Source organism: Lithobates pipiens, unplaced genomic scaffold, assembly GCF_037356315.1.
Source record: "Lithobates pipiens isolate NorthernLeopardFrog02 unplaced genomic scaffold, aLitPip1_a1.2 Scaffold_22, whole genome shotgun sequence".
NCBI classification, from domain to species: domain Eukaryota; kingdom Metazoa; phylum Chordata; class Amphibia; order Anura; family Ranidae; genus Lithobates; species Lithobates pipiens.
In genome coordinates, this window is record NW_027507784.1 from 117,765,350 (window position 1) to 117,780,325 (window position 14,976).

General features: G+C 47.8%; 1 protein-coding gene across 1 annotated transcript in view; it reads left to right on the forward strand.

Moving 5' to 3' along the window:
* The first annotated feature begins 14,714 nt into the window (after nt 1-14,714).
* DNAJC10 (DnaJ heat shock protein family (Hsp40) member C10) overlaps nt 14,715-14,976 on the forward strand; it is an 89,219-nt gene continuing 88,957 nt past the window's right edge. Inside the window, exon 1 of the mRNA XM_077448130.1 lies at nt 14,715-14,849. The gene's annotated coding sequence lies outside the window, so the exon portion shown is untranslated. The remainder of the gene's footprint in view (nt 14,850-14,976) is intronic.

Below are 14,976 nucleotides of genomic sequence, written 5' to 3' on the forward strand. Positions count from 1 at the left end.
GGTGTACGTTTTCAAATACACTTTCAGGCAGGCAGGTGATTCAGTGATCTGCACTGCATAAGGATATATATACAGTCTCCTACATACTGTATATATCCACTGCATTCTAGTCTAGTCAAGCCTATACATGACTACAGGCCATTCCTGGTGTACGTATTCAAAGACACTTTCAGGCAGGCAGGCCATGCAGGTGATTCAGTAATCTGCAGTGCATAAAGATCTATATATATATATATATATATATATATATATATATATATACAGTCTCTTACACACACATACAGTATATATATATATATATATATATATATATATATCCACTGCATTCTAGTCTAGCCAAGACTACAGGCCATCCCTGGTGTACGTTTCAATGACACTTTCAGGAAGGCGATTCAGTGATCTGCAGTACATAAACATATATATACAGTCTCCTACATATATATATATATATATATCCACTGCAGTCTAGTCAAGTCAAGCCTGTTTGAATGGTCGAGCAAACTTTTGGTCCGTTCGCATGTTCTGGATGCGAAACAAACCGGGGGGTGTTCTGCTCATCCCTAGTCCTGCTCACCATCCTTGTGGCCTCCTCGTAGTTATCCTGAGTTTGTGGCTTCCATTAAAAGGGTATTTGATGTTCCCGCAAGACCCTCTTCTGCTGCCAAGAGCCTCATGTCCATCAAATAGAGTAGGAGAACTGTTGCCGATTACACCATTGAATTCCATATTCCAGCAGCAGAAGGACCTTGGAACAATGTGACGCTCATGGCTGCTTTTTCTCATGGTCTCTCGGATAACCTCAAAGATGACATAGCAGCCTGAGACATACCTATTGATCTGGAGAAGTTGATCACGTTTACCATTCTCATTGACTCCAGACGCCAAGAGAGACATTCTTTTAAGGAGCACTTGTGGAAGCCTCCTGTGCATTTGGCTCTGAGCTTTGCAGTCCCACCCTTGACTCCCTCACCTCCCATGGCTCCTGGTACCGAGTCCACCAGTGAAGTATAACCCTTGCAATTGGGCTCCACACGTCTCTCTGTGGATGAGAGGGCCTTTAGCCATTGTACAGCTGCTACTACACTTCTGGAGGTGTACACAGTACACAATACATTATAGCCGTAGTACAGTTGCTACTACTTTTCTGGTGGCATACACAATACAGTGCAGCTGTAGTACAGTTGCTACTACACTTCTGGTGGTGTAGACAGTATCTAATACAGTGTAGTGTGGTGTTGCAAAACAAAAGATACTTTGTGTCCTGAAGGCCACCAAGGAGAGGCAGACGCTCACAGGCCACTAAAAGAGGGCAAGCAGGCTCTGTGTCTACAGTCAACAGTGCTGGTCGAGGACATGGTGCATCCTCCACAGGTGGCCGTGGGGCATGCTTGTCCTTTTTTTCTGCTGCTGGCTGTGTTATTGAGCCAGAGCATGCAGAAGAGTTGGTGGAGTGGATAACAAAGCCGTCCTCATCCTACTCATCCTCTGTCACCCAGGCTCAGAGTAGTTTGACTTCCAATGCAGCTGCCAAAGCGGCCTCTTCCACCGGCTCCTTGTCCACAGTCACTCCTTCCATAGCCCCACCATCATGCATGGAGGAGTCCCCAGAACTATTCGAACACATTGTCGGGTACATGCTTCTGGAGGATGTGCAGAAGTTTGAAGCCTCGGATGTTGGTTCCCATGTTGAGGAAGGGAGTAATGTGAGCCTAGAGAGAGTGGGTGCCTAAGAAGGACAAGAAACTTGCAGTCACATTCCCCTAGCTGCAGCATACTGACAAGTTACTGACAAGTTTTCTCCAGTGAGGAGGAGGGAGGGGATGAGGTCACTGACTCTTCTTGGGTGCCTGATAGAAGAGGGGAGGAGGAGGCAAAACTCTAGGGGGATGCCCTCTAGGGGGCAGCTTAAGGGCAGACACCCTATTGCATTGTACTGAAGAGCTCCGCAAGGCTGACTGAAAAGTTCTTTGGTGTGGGCCTTTTTCGACACGTGTGCAGCAGATCGCACCATTGCTGTTTGCAGCCTATGTCTGATGTGGATAAAGCTTGGCCAGAACAGCAGCCACTTGGGCACCATATTATTGACCAGACATATGATGACCTCCCATGCAGTCCGTTGGCAACATCACTTGAAAGACCCACATCAAAGAAAAAGGCGGACTTCTCCTTGCTCCTTATCTGAGATCTCCAACCCCACTATACCTCCAATCCTCTCAAAAACCTGCATTGAGAGGAATGAAGGTATAGCAATAGGTGTCCCAAGTACTTGCAGCCAATCTGCTAGCAGTACACCACCATCTGATTTTAGCAGGCAAATTTCCCTACCCCAGTTGCTGAACAGTAAAAAAATGTTTGGTCCCAGCCATCCACATACTCAGTATCTGAATGCTAGCTTGGCCAAATTGCTAGCACTGCAACTGTTGCCTTTTCAGCTGGTAGACCCTGCCTCATTTTGTGAATTTTGTGAATGTGCTGTACCTCAGTGGCAGGTTCCAAAACACCATTTCTTTTCATGGAAGGCCATTCTGGCTCTCTACCCGCATGTGGAAGGCAATGTTTTGGTCTCATTGGACAGGGCGGTCAGTAGTAAGGTGCATATTACCACTGACTCATGGTCGAGCAGGCATGGGCAGGGACATTTGCTTTCCTTCACGGCGCACTGGGTAACTCTGCTGGCAGCTGGGAAGTATGAAGGACAGGGTTCAGTATTGTTGGAGCTTGTTCTGCCACCACGCCTCCAAAATGCTAGTGGTAATTCTGCCACTGCTCTCTCCTCCACCCCCTCCTCTTCTTCTTCTCCACTTCTTCTTCTTCTATGGCCTCTTCTGCAGATTTGTCCTCTGAACCTTTGGTGCTCCGTAAGCATTCAAGGGGCTATGCAAGCAGTCAGGCTCAAGGATGCGATGCAGTGCTTGAGTTGGTCTACTTAGGGGACAGGAGTCACACTGGGGCAGAGGTTTTGTCAGCTCTGCAGGGCAGGCTCAGAGGTGGTTGACACCACGTCAGTTTCAGCCAAGAATGGTTGTATGCGACAATGGCACCAACCTTCTCTCCGTTCTCTGACAGGGACACTTGATCCATGTTCCATGTTTGGCACACGCCCTGAATTTGGTGGTGCAGCGGTTCTTGAGCAGGTACCCAGGCTTACAGGATCTCCTGTAGCAGGCCAGAAAAGTCTGTGGTAATTTCCGCCAGTCACACAATACCAGTGCTTGGCTGGCTGACATTTAAAGGGAATGTAACCTGCCCACCAACTTCCTCATTTGTGACATGCCCACCAGGTGAAACTCAACGTGGCAATGCTTCAGCAGCTACACACACAGCAGAGGGCCATAAATGAGTACCTGTGTGAGTAGGGCACCAGGACAGGGTCAGGGGAGCTTGGCTTCTTTTTGCCACGCCAGAGGCTACTGATCAAGGATGCATGCGCTGTCCTGTCATCAGTTGAGGAGGCCACAAGGATGGTGAGCAGCGACAATGCATGCATCAGTGATGCTGTCCCTCTTGTCTTCCTGTTAGAGCCCACGCTTCATGGAATAATGGACAGGGCACTTGAGGCAGTACAGTGGGAGGAAGAGGGAGTGGGAGACCTATCAAGGCCCCCTTTATCCAGATAGTATTCCTGCAGGCCCGCCAAATACACAGGAAGATGAGGAGGAGGAGAAGGATTGTGTCAGCATGGACGTGGAGGATAACACTCAGCAGCAGTCTTCAAGTGATGGTTTTCAGTCCCCAGAAACCCAAGGAGTTGTACGTGGCTGGGAGGAGGTTGTTACGGAACATGTGATCCTTAACAACCCAGAGGACTCAGAATCGAATGCCTCTGCAAACTTACACTGCATGGCCTCCCTGATTCTGCAAAGCCTGCAAAAGGACCCTAGGATTTGTGGTATCAAGGAGAGGGCTCATTACTGGCTGGCAACCCTTCTTGATCTATGTTATAAGGGTAAGGTTGCAGAACTCATCTTGCCTTCGCAAAGGGTATCAGACTATGAAACATCTTCAAGAAGCCTTGAAGAAAGGTTTGTGCAATGCATTTCCAGACCCTTGGAGGTTACAATTTCCTGGCATTGGACAACGTGTTCTGAGGGTTCGTTCAGTCAGAGGAAGAGCAGTGGAGAAGGGGGCTGGCTGACTGATGCCTTTAGACAATTTTTCAGTCCTGAGCGCCAAGGTCTGATCAGTTCAAGCAACCATTGCCAGCATCTGCATTACATGGTACAGGAATATTTACAACAGAGCATCCACTGGGTTACTAGGTCATAATGGTGGACCACTATCCAGGACGTGCTCAATATGCAATTGGGCTACTGGCTTGTCCTTCATCCAGCGTTCTTTCTGAACGCACATTCAGTGCTGCTGAAGGGTTTGCAATGGTTTATAGAGTGAGCCTATCCACGGACTCTGTTGATAGGCGCACATTCATAAAAATGAATCAGTCTTGGATCAGCATGTAACTGATTGAATTTTCTATGGACGTGGGATCCCTTGGAGACTGCCTATGCTGAGTGACTATCGTATTCCTCCTCAATCTTGATGATGCTAGCTTCCAACAATATTTTTTGTTTAGGGCACCACCACCACTGCCTAAGGCCCAATTTTTCTTCCGGTGCTTAACAGGGCCTGTTCCTGCACCCAACAAGAATGTAATTGTGAGGGCTTACAGTATTGTGGCATCACCATCACCAAAGGCCCAATTTGTGATGTAATATTTCACAGCAGGGCCCGTTCAAGCACCCAACAAGAGTATATGTGAGGGGTTACAGTATTGTGGCACCACCAAAGGCCCAATTTTTCTGCCTCTATTTAACAGGGGCATGTAATTACAATTCTTGATATAATATTTCATAGCAGGGCCCATTTCTGCACCCACCAAGAGTAACTGTGAGGGCTTACAGTGTTGTGGCCCCACCACCAAAGGCCCATTTTCTTGCCCCTGTTTAATAGGGGCATGTAATTACAATTCTTGATTTAATATTTCACAGCAAGGCCCGTTCCTGCGCCCACCAAGAGTAACTGTGAGGGCTTACAGTGTTGTGGAACCACCACCGTCACCAAAGGCCCATTTTTTCTGCCCCTGTTTAACAGGGGCATGTAATTACATTTCTTGATATAATATTAAACAGCAGCGCTCATTCCTGCTCCCAACAAGAGAAACTGTGCGGGCTTACAGTGTTGTGGTACCACCAACACCTAAGGCCCAATTTTCTGCAGAGTGTATATAGGGTAGGCCCCAAAGGGCCTGATAATGGACTGGGGGGGAACCCATGCCATTTTTTTCAATGATTTTCATCTATATTGCTGGGACCCGACAATACATTACAGCCGCAATCGGTTTTAAATTACTTGCTTTCCTTTAGAAATGTAATTTTGCTGTGGTATTGTTCTAAACACGGGAAAACTGCACCACTTTACAGGCATACTATAGACACCCCCCAGGCATGATATTTAAAGGAATATTTAATTTTTATTGTTCACTTTAAGCATTGTTAAAATCACTGCTCCTGCAAAAACTGCCATTTTTAAAAAGTTTTTTAAAACAGTCCCGAAACATTTTTTATGGCAATAACTTGCATATAAGCCTTTAAAATAAAGCACTCTTGATTTTTCATGTTCGTGTCCCATAAACTTCCTTGGATTTGTTCGAACAAAATTTTTGCCTGTTCGCATGTTCTGCTGCAAACAGAACCGGGGGGGTGGGCTTTGTTCGGCTCATCCCTAGTCTCTACGCAGAAGTGAGCCTGATTTTGCACTCTCCAGCTTTATTAATAAACCTCATAGGAACAAAGGGGCATATTTAAAAAGTGGTGAATGTAACATTCTCCAAAATTGTAAATAAAAAGTTGTTGTACTATCCATACATCATATAGTGAATGTTAAATCAACTAATCACTATAAACCATAACATCAAAGTGCAATAGTGTAATAAAGTGCAAACGTAATTAATAACAAATTTCTCATGACATATAAATATATTGTGCAAAAACTCCTGTAAAAAACTCAGTTGCTCCATTGACGGCATTCATTAGAACGAAACGTAAGTCAGAGGGTAGGCGTAGCTGTGACGTCAGCATGTCCACAGGGATGCCAGACACTGTTCAGATCCATATGCCTGTTTAACCTCTTTCTTGTAAGTATATTTCTTTTTAATAAAATTGTTTTCCATGGATGCTGTACAATGAGATGTCCCTTCCTTTTCCTATGTGCATTTACTGAACTGAGGAGTGACTATATGGAGGTGGCTTGTGGAGAGTCCATCCATGCTAGTGCTGGGATCTATGTAGTGTAATTTTATGCCTGAGGGGGCTCACTTGTCAAAAAGCTCTTTCAAATCCGTAAGGGTTAGACTCTCTGGTAAGAGGTGAATCCTCTATGTTTGCAGTGGAGCATGTATACTTTTATTTATTTTACCTAATTTTGCTCATTCAATTGATTCACTAGTGCAGGAATTTTTTTCACTAAGATTCCCCAAACATTTACCGCAGTTGAATCAATCACTGAAATTTAAAATACATGTGCCAGGAAGATACTCCCTCCAGTGAATGATTGCAAAATGTCACTATTACTGCTATAAATATATACCTCTTAGGCCCCTTTCAAACGATCAGCCCGCAAAGATCCACCTACTTGTTTTTCAGGTGGATCCAAGCAGGCTACCCATTAACTTGTATTGGCAGACGGATGTCAGCGGAGATGTGTCTGCTGACACCCGCCTGCCATCTTATCTGTCAAGATCTGCTGAAAACAGACGGATGCCGATACGTTCGCCATCCGTCCAGCAGATCGGATTGGATGAAAGCGGATATGCTGTCTACTTTCATCCGATCTTCCCACAGAAAACAGCGGGGCTCTGACAGGTCCGTCCCTGCACAGTGATCAGAGAAGGACCAGTCATCCGCCTGCTCAGTGGGGATCAACAGAGCGATCCCCTGCCGAGCTAGCAGAGTCCGATGAGCAGATAATCCCAATCCAATTCCAGGCAAACCCCATTGTTTTGGGTAGAGTGAAAAAGGGTTATAAATGTTGACTTTTTTATTACTATTTGTATCTCCTTTTTATTTCACCTTACTCACACAGAACAGGAAGTGAACGGTTAGCGCCCCACTTCTTGTTTACTTGATAGGTATCAGAAGAAAGATCGTTCAGTGGTCTGGTCCACGACTGGCCTATGTCCATGTAGTAAAAGCTGCCAACAGACATTAGACAAGGGCAAATAGGACCTGATCCCTGACAATCCTGGATTGGGATATGATAGTAAGAGCCTGCTTGTAGGAAAGTCGATTGGTCAAGATGGAGTTTCCTGGATGAACCTTATTGCTTCCCCTAAGATAGGCCAACGCAGTCATGACCACAAACGTGCACATTTTTTGAATCCAAACCTGCACAATTGTAGAACATGGGACCTGCTTGACTCACAGGTTAAACGTGGTGAGAGGCATGGAGGGAATGAGAAAAAGAGAGAGAGAGAGAGAGAGAGAGAGAGAGAGAGAGAGAGAGAGAGAGAGAGAGAGTAGGAGAGGAATTTTGGTGTAATATTTAGGTGAACAAAAACATTTGTAGCATCCTTTTAGGTTGGTGCTAGAGAGCATAGTTTTGGATCTCTCTGCATACCAGGGAGGCTATTGGGTAAATGTAGGTGTTTTCTGCCTACCAGGGAGCAGTGATCTATTGATATGGTCTGCTCATTGGGCTCAGGTGCTGCTTATGTTGTCTGCCTGTTTTGCACTGGTCCAATAGGACGAGGCAAATTGTACAGTGGGAGGAAACCTGGCAAATGGGAACATAGGCGTTGTTACAGCCCTGTCTATTGGCAGAAGCAGGTGCCCCATGGCATGCTAGGTAAATGTATATATGCCTTGGGCACATGTGCTTGGGATCTTTGGCTGGAGAGGGCTGCTGCCCCTCCCCTGTACAGGCTGCCTTGCGGCTTCAGGTGGTCGACCAGAGGGCCAGAATTGAGGAAGCTGCAACCCAGATGTCCTGCAGAACTGACTTGGAGAGGGACACATCTAGAAGGATCAGTTCCTGGTTACTGTGAGTACAGATCTGCGTCTAGGGGCCTATTCCCTTCAGGCTAGAGGAGTCAGTGGACAGGTGTCAGCTAAATGGGATGCTAGTTAGTGTCCTGAAGAAGAGTGGCGCATTGAGTCTGCTGCCAGAGAAAGCAAAGGTCTTATCTTCCCACACAGCAATAGTGTGGTCTAGCAGCAAATCTGCTATCCAAATCAATTTATTGGGGTCAAGTGAGAGTTGTCTTCATCTTTATATAGTTCAAGTTGGAGTATCCCACTAATCCCTTCTCCTATCCAAGTTCTACCAATAAATACAAAATAATCAAGAGGTATAGGGATATGAGTAGAGATGGCCTTGCTGTTCGCCCGGTGGTCGGTTCGTGGCGAACTTTGCTTGTTCGCGATTCGACAAACCGGCGGACTTCTGGCACTGTTCGCGGCGGACATATTGGTTTACATTGTGAAGAACTTTGACCCATGACACATCCATCACGGGGTACAGGACAGCCAATTGAGGCACTTCAGCACATGAACATACCCCCTACCTTTTAAATAGACCTGATCTGGCGGCCATTTTACATTCTGTCTTTTGTCAGTGTAAGGAAAGGACGCTGTGTGGAGCAGAGACAGTCAGTCTAATCACTAGCTATTACTATTAGGTACACAAAAGTCCTTTTAAGAACTGGTATAGGTGTACAGTATATAGGGTTGTAATACACTTATAATATACTTTCTTTCAAATATAGAAAGCATATTATAGTGCACTGGAGTGCTGATCGATTCTGCAGCTGTCTTTTCTCAGTGTAGGGAGGGACAGTTTGGTGTTTGGAGCAGGGACAGTTTGCAATTCACTAGCTACTAGCTAGCTACTGTTAGGTCCACAAAGATGTTTTTAAGGACTGGTATAGATGTACTATTTGGTGTGCAGTATATAGGGGTGTAATACATGTATAAAATACTTTCAAATATAGAAAGCATAGTATAGTGCATTTCCACTGTGCAGCATTGTGACTGCTGAGCGGTTCTGCAGCGATACTACAAAGAGTGACAAACGCAATTAGAAAAAAGTATTATAACTGGTGTAATAGACCAGTGGCCCCCCAAAGCGACAGATTGAAACGTGGTGTTATATACCTTCTTCCACATATACTGCACTTCTCTAGAGACTTTTGTCACAGGGTCATTTAAAAAATGACAGACAGAGGAAGAGGCAGGCCCTTCTGCAGGGGTGGTAGGTGTAGGGCAGGAGCAACAGGCTTGAGCTAAAGTGGAAAATTTCAGAAGGTACGTTTGATTACATCAAAGGATGCACCAGACTTGGTTGAGTGGCTCACTCAGCCTTACTCTTCTGCTCCCACCTCATCCTCTCGATCTGCACCCTCTTCACTCTCTGCTGTGTGCACCCCCAAAGACACTACCACCAACACCACCACCACCATATACCCTCTGCTTGAGTCACAGGAATTATTTTCCGATCCATCACAAGACATTGCCGTTTCGCAGCCATTCTTGGCATTGGATCAGGAAGAGGAGGTAGCAACAACCGCCACTCAGCAGTCTGGCGACAGTACCCAGATCAGCCCAAGGAGGTTGGTCCCCGGTGTTGCTGCCTACTCCAAGATCTCTAATTATAGCAGTGGGGAAGGTGATGTCGATGATGACGTGTCTAGTGATGTCACGTAGGTGGCCACAAGAGAGGAAGAGGAGGGGAGTTCAGAGGGAGATATGGACCAGCAGATAGGGAGGAGAAGCAGGCGGAACTTACATTGCACAGGAGGGGCAAACCAGACTGCTAATGTATAAGGAGCGAGGCATCAACCATGTACGGTCACATCTGGTGCTCCCAGGACGTCGGCACATGGCTCTGCAGTGTGGGCTTTTGTTAACGTGTCCGCTGTTGACAATAGTGTTGCCACCTGCAGCCTTTGCAGTCAACGCATAAGTCGCGGTAAGCCCAACACTCACCTAGGGACGACCGCCTTAAGAAGGCACATGAGCTGCCATCACCAAGCCCAGTGGGAGCAACGGAACCCACAAAGCCACACTCCAGGCTCTCACTGTCCAGCCTCTTCTACTTCTCCTTCTCCCCTCTCCTCAGAATTGTCCTCCACTCCACCTTTCATCATGCCGTCCTCACGTTTTTCTGGAAAAAGGCAGGCTTCCGTGGGCCAAATGTTTGAGCGTAAAAAAAATTATGACGCTGGATAACCCTCTTGCCCAGCGGTTGACCGCTGGCTTGTCAGAACTGTTAGCCCGCCAACTACTGCCATATAAACTGGTGGACTCGGAGGCCTTTAGAAAATTTGTGGCCATTGGAACACCACAATGGAAGGTCCCAGGAAGGAAGTATTTCTCACAGAAGGGCATCCCAGAGCTATATGGCCATGTTCAGCAGCAAGCGAATGTATCTCTGGCACACAGTGTTGGTACCAAGATACATCTGACCACAGACACTTGGTCTAGCAAACACGGGCAGGGAAGGTATATAACTTTTACTGCCCACTGGGTGAACCTTCTGACGGCTGTCAACCATGTAACCCGTGGCACCAGTGTAGATTTGGTTTTACAGCCACGGATTGCATGCAGGCCTGGCTCTTCTTCACCTCCTCCTACTCCACCTATTCGACATGCCAGGTGAGACGTTGCCATGCTATGCTGCGTCTGTTGTACCTGGAAGCCAAGAGCCACACTGGCCCTGCACTCCTTTCAGCTTTGCGTTCACAGGCAGATCAGTGGCTAACACCGCTCAATTTGACAGTTGGTAAAGTGGTGTGTGACAATGGTGCCAATCTGCTTAGTGCATTGAAACAGGGCAAAATTACACACGTCCCATGCATTGCACACGTCTTAAACTTGGTCGTGCAGCGATTCGTTGTCAAATACCCTGGGGTCCAGGACATCTTGCGGCAGGCAAGGAAAATCTTGGCCCATTTCAGAAGATCTTACACGCCCATGGCTCGCCATGCTGACATTCAGCGGTGACACAATCTGCCGGTCAGACGTCTTATTTGTGATTGCTCGATGCGATGGAACTCAACCTTCTATATGCTTGATAGGCTGCTCCAGCAGAAACGTGCAATTAACGACTACCTGTACAAACTCTGCGGAAGAACAGGTTCTGGGGAGCTTGTTTTTTTCCACCGCTCCAGTGGCTGCTCATGCACGATGCATGCAGACTTCTGCGGCCATTTGATGAGATCACCAAACTGGTCAGTCACAGCCATGGCGCTATCAATGACATCGTACCTTATGCCTTCTTTATGGAGCGTGCATTGCGTCATGTCATTGATCAAGCCGTGGAGGAGCAGGAGGATGAGGAAGTCGCAATGCTGGATGAATTCTCAAGGGGGGCTACTCTATCTGAGACAAGTCAACAACAGGAGTCTGAAGAGGAGTCAGAGGAGGATGGTGCCAGGGCGGATTAGGAGGAGCAAGAAGAGCATGCTTTAAACCTGTCTGGGATCCCTGTTGTTGTCTGTGGATGGAGAGAGGAGAACGAGGAGGACGACATTATCCTGGATGATGAGCAGGAGCCGGGCCACCACACCGCTTCCAGTTTAGTGCAAATGGGGGCCTTCGTGCTTCAGTGTTTTAACAGGGACCCCCGTATAAAAAGCATAATGGTCAAGGACCAGTACTGGGTGGCAACGTACTTAGACTCCCGGTACAAACACAAAATGGTGGAAATGTTACCACCATCACAGAGGGCTGTCAGAATGGAGCACTTCAAGGCCTTGCTTAGAGAAATGCCGCATTCTGCTTTTGCGTGCCCTGGCAGAGGAATTCCCACTCCCAGAGAAAGAGTTGTGGGTGCCAATCCAACAGCGCCTGCAAGAAGAGGGCGGTTTGAAGATGTGTTGGTCACTTCTGATATGAGATCATTCTTTGAGCCGACCCATCGACAGGTGTCATCCAGATCCAGTATCAGAGAACGCCTAGACCGACAGGTGTCCGACTACATCGGGTTAACGGCCGATGTGGACACTCTGAGAAGTGATGAACCCCTGGACTACTGGGAGGGCAGGCTTGACCTCTGGCCAGAGCTTGCACAATTTGCAATGGAACTGTTGGCTTGCCCCTCGTCCAGTGTCCTGTCCGAAAGGACGTTCAGCGCAGCAGGGGGGGTCGTAACCGATAAGCGCACTCGCCTAGCTCACAACAGTGTTAACTACCTCACATTTATAAAAAATGAATGAGGCATGGATCTCAGAGGAATTCAACACATGTGACCAGTAGACCATGTATATGCATAACTCTATAAAAAAGGTTTATATAATCTAGCACACGGACCTTTTTTATACCTTTGGCTCACTTGTACAAAAAAAAGCACACCGTACTATATGCCCGTACCTCCCTGTTTGAAGAGGTTGAGCGGTGTCATATTTTTGGGCCCCACAGCGAGTTGCTGGTATCAGTGCCGATGTCAGTGCTCTCTATCTCGGTGCTGGTGTGGTGTCAGTGCTCTCTATCACGGTGCTGGTGTGATGTCAGTGCTCTCTATCTCGGTGCTGGTGTCAGTGCTCTCTATCATGGTGCTGGTGTGGTGTCAGTGCTCTCTATCTCAGTGCTGGTGTCAATGCTCTCTATCACGGTGCTAGTGTCAATGCTCTCTATCACGTTGCTGGTGTGGTGTCAGTGCTCTCTATCACGGTGCTGGTGTGGTGTCAGTGCTCTCTATCTCGGTGCTGGTGTCAGTGCTCTCTATCATGGTGCTGGTGTCAGTGCTCTCTATCTCGGTGCTGGTGTGGTGTCAGTGCTCTCTATCACGGTGCTGGTGTGGTGTCAGTGCTCTCTATCTCGGTAATGGTGTCAGTGCTCTCTACCACGGTGCTGGTGTCAGTGCTCTCTATCACAGTGCTGGTGTGGTGTCAGTGCTCTCTATCACGGTGCTGGTGTCAGTGCTCTCTCTCTATCTCGGTGCTGGTGTGGTGTCAGTGCTCTCTATCTCGGTGCTGGTGTGGTCTCAGTGCTCTCTATCACGGTGCTGGTGTCAGTGCTCTCTATCACAGTGCTGGTGTGGTGTCAGTGCTCTCTATCACGGTGCTGGTGTCAGTGCTCTCTCTCTATCTCAGTGCTGGTGTGATGTCAGTGCTCTCTATCTCGGTGCTGGTGTGGTCTCAGTGCTCTCTATCACGGTGCTGGTGTCAGTGCTCTCTATCACGGTGCTGGTGTCAGTGCTCCCTTTCTCGTGCTGGTGTCAGTGCTTTCTATCGCGGTGCTGGTTTCAGACAGTGAGGGAGATAGCAGCGGAGAAGCCAATCAGCAGGCAGTGCCAGCACCATGGCTGAGGATCAGCACTGGACTGGCACCACCGGACCACCACAGTGGAGCCCTGCATAGGTGGGTGTAAGGGCCGGGCAGAGGGAGGGACTCAAGCACAGGTTGGCAAACTGGGACACTGGCACAGGACTGTGCTGCCCTGACTGTGGAACTGATCATCTCCTGCACCCCCTTCATAGCCTGGCCTGACCTCCTCTTCATGCGCTCCTGAATTGTCAAAATTTCACAGATAAAAAAAGAATGCTTGTCGTTGTCGATCCCAGATTCACTTAATACTTCTGTTATGTCAGTGTCCATGTTGTGGGACTATGTGTACACAGCTAGTAAGTATTTTGTGGCTGAAAATATGACCTGGAGGTTTTTAAGGTTCGCCTGCCATTAAAGTGAATTGGGTCCGCCGCGAACCTTGCTGTTCGCAAATATTTGGGCATGTTCGCGGATCGCATTAGCGAAACGTCCCTTCGGAAGTTCATCCATCACTAGATATGAGTAGAAAGGTGGGCATTGTATCAAGAAAGGTACAGGGATATGAGGACAAATTGACCATTGTATCAGGAGAGGGGTAGGGATATAAGGACAGATGTGGACAGTGTATCAGCAGAGGTGCAGGGATATGAGGACAGAGGTGGGCATTGTATCAGGTGAGCTGCAGGGATATGAGGACAGAGGTGACCATTGTATTAGGAGAGATGCAGGGATATAAGAACAGAGGTGGGCATTGTATGAAGAAAGGTGGAGGAATATGAGGAAAGGTGGAGGGATATGAGGAAAGGTGGAGGGATATGAGGACATATCTGGACATTGTATCAGAAGAGGTGCAGGGATATGAGGACAGAGGTGACCATTGTAAGAGGAGGGGTGCATGGATAGGAGGAGAGAGGTGGGCATTGCATGAGGAAAGGTGCAGGGATATGAGGACAGTGGTGGACATTGTATCAGGAGAGGTGCAAAAATATGAGGACAGAAGTACACATTGTATGAGGGAGGTGCAGGGGTAGGAGAAGAGGGGTGACCCTTGTATGAGGAGAGATGCAGGGATATGAGGAGAGTGGTGGACATTGTATGAGTAGAGGTGCAGGGGTATGAGAAGAGGGGTGACCCTTGTATGAGGAGAGATGCAGGGATATGAGGAGAGTGGTGGACATTGTATGAGGAGAGGTGCAGGGATATGAGGAGAGAGGTGGACATTGTATGAGGAGAGAGGTGGAGGGATATGAGAGTGGAGGACACTGTATGAGGAGAGAGGTGGGCATTGTATGAGGAGAGTGGAGGACATTGTATGAGGAGAGTGGAGGACATTGTATGCGGATAGAAGCGGTATCAGTTTACTGTCCTCCTTCTGACTTTACAATGAAATGAATGCTGAGGAATGTTATGTCTATTCCTAGCTGTACAGTCAGCTGCAGCCAATCCGGGCTCGCCAAGACACAGCCCTGCCTATGTCCCATCATCCTCTAGAGGAGGGAGTCAATCTGTGCAGCATCATCGCCCGGATCGTCATCCTGTGTACACACACTGCTTCCGGCTTCTTTGGCCGCTGATGCCGGCTGAGGAGAGGTAAGAGAGGAGTTCTGTACACCGGAGTGGGGGTTCCCTCGTCTCCGTAGTCCGGCCTGGTAATGCGCTGTGTGCGGGATGGGTTCCACACTTCATTGTGTATTATGGGCTCTGGCTGTCATAGAGT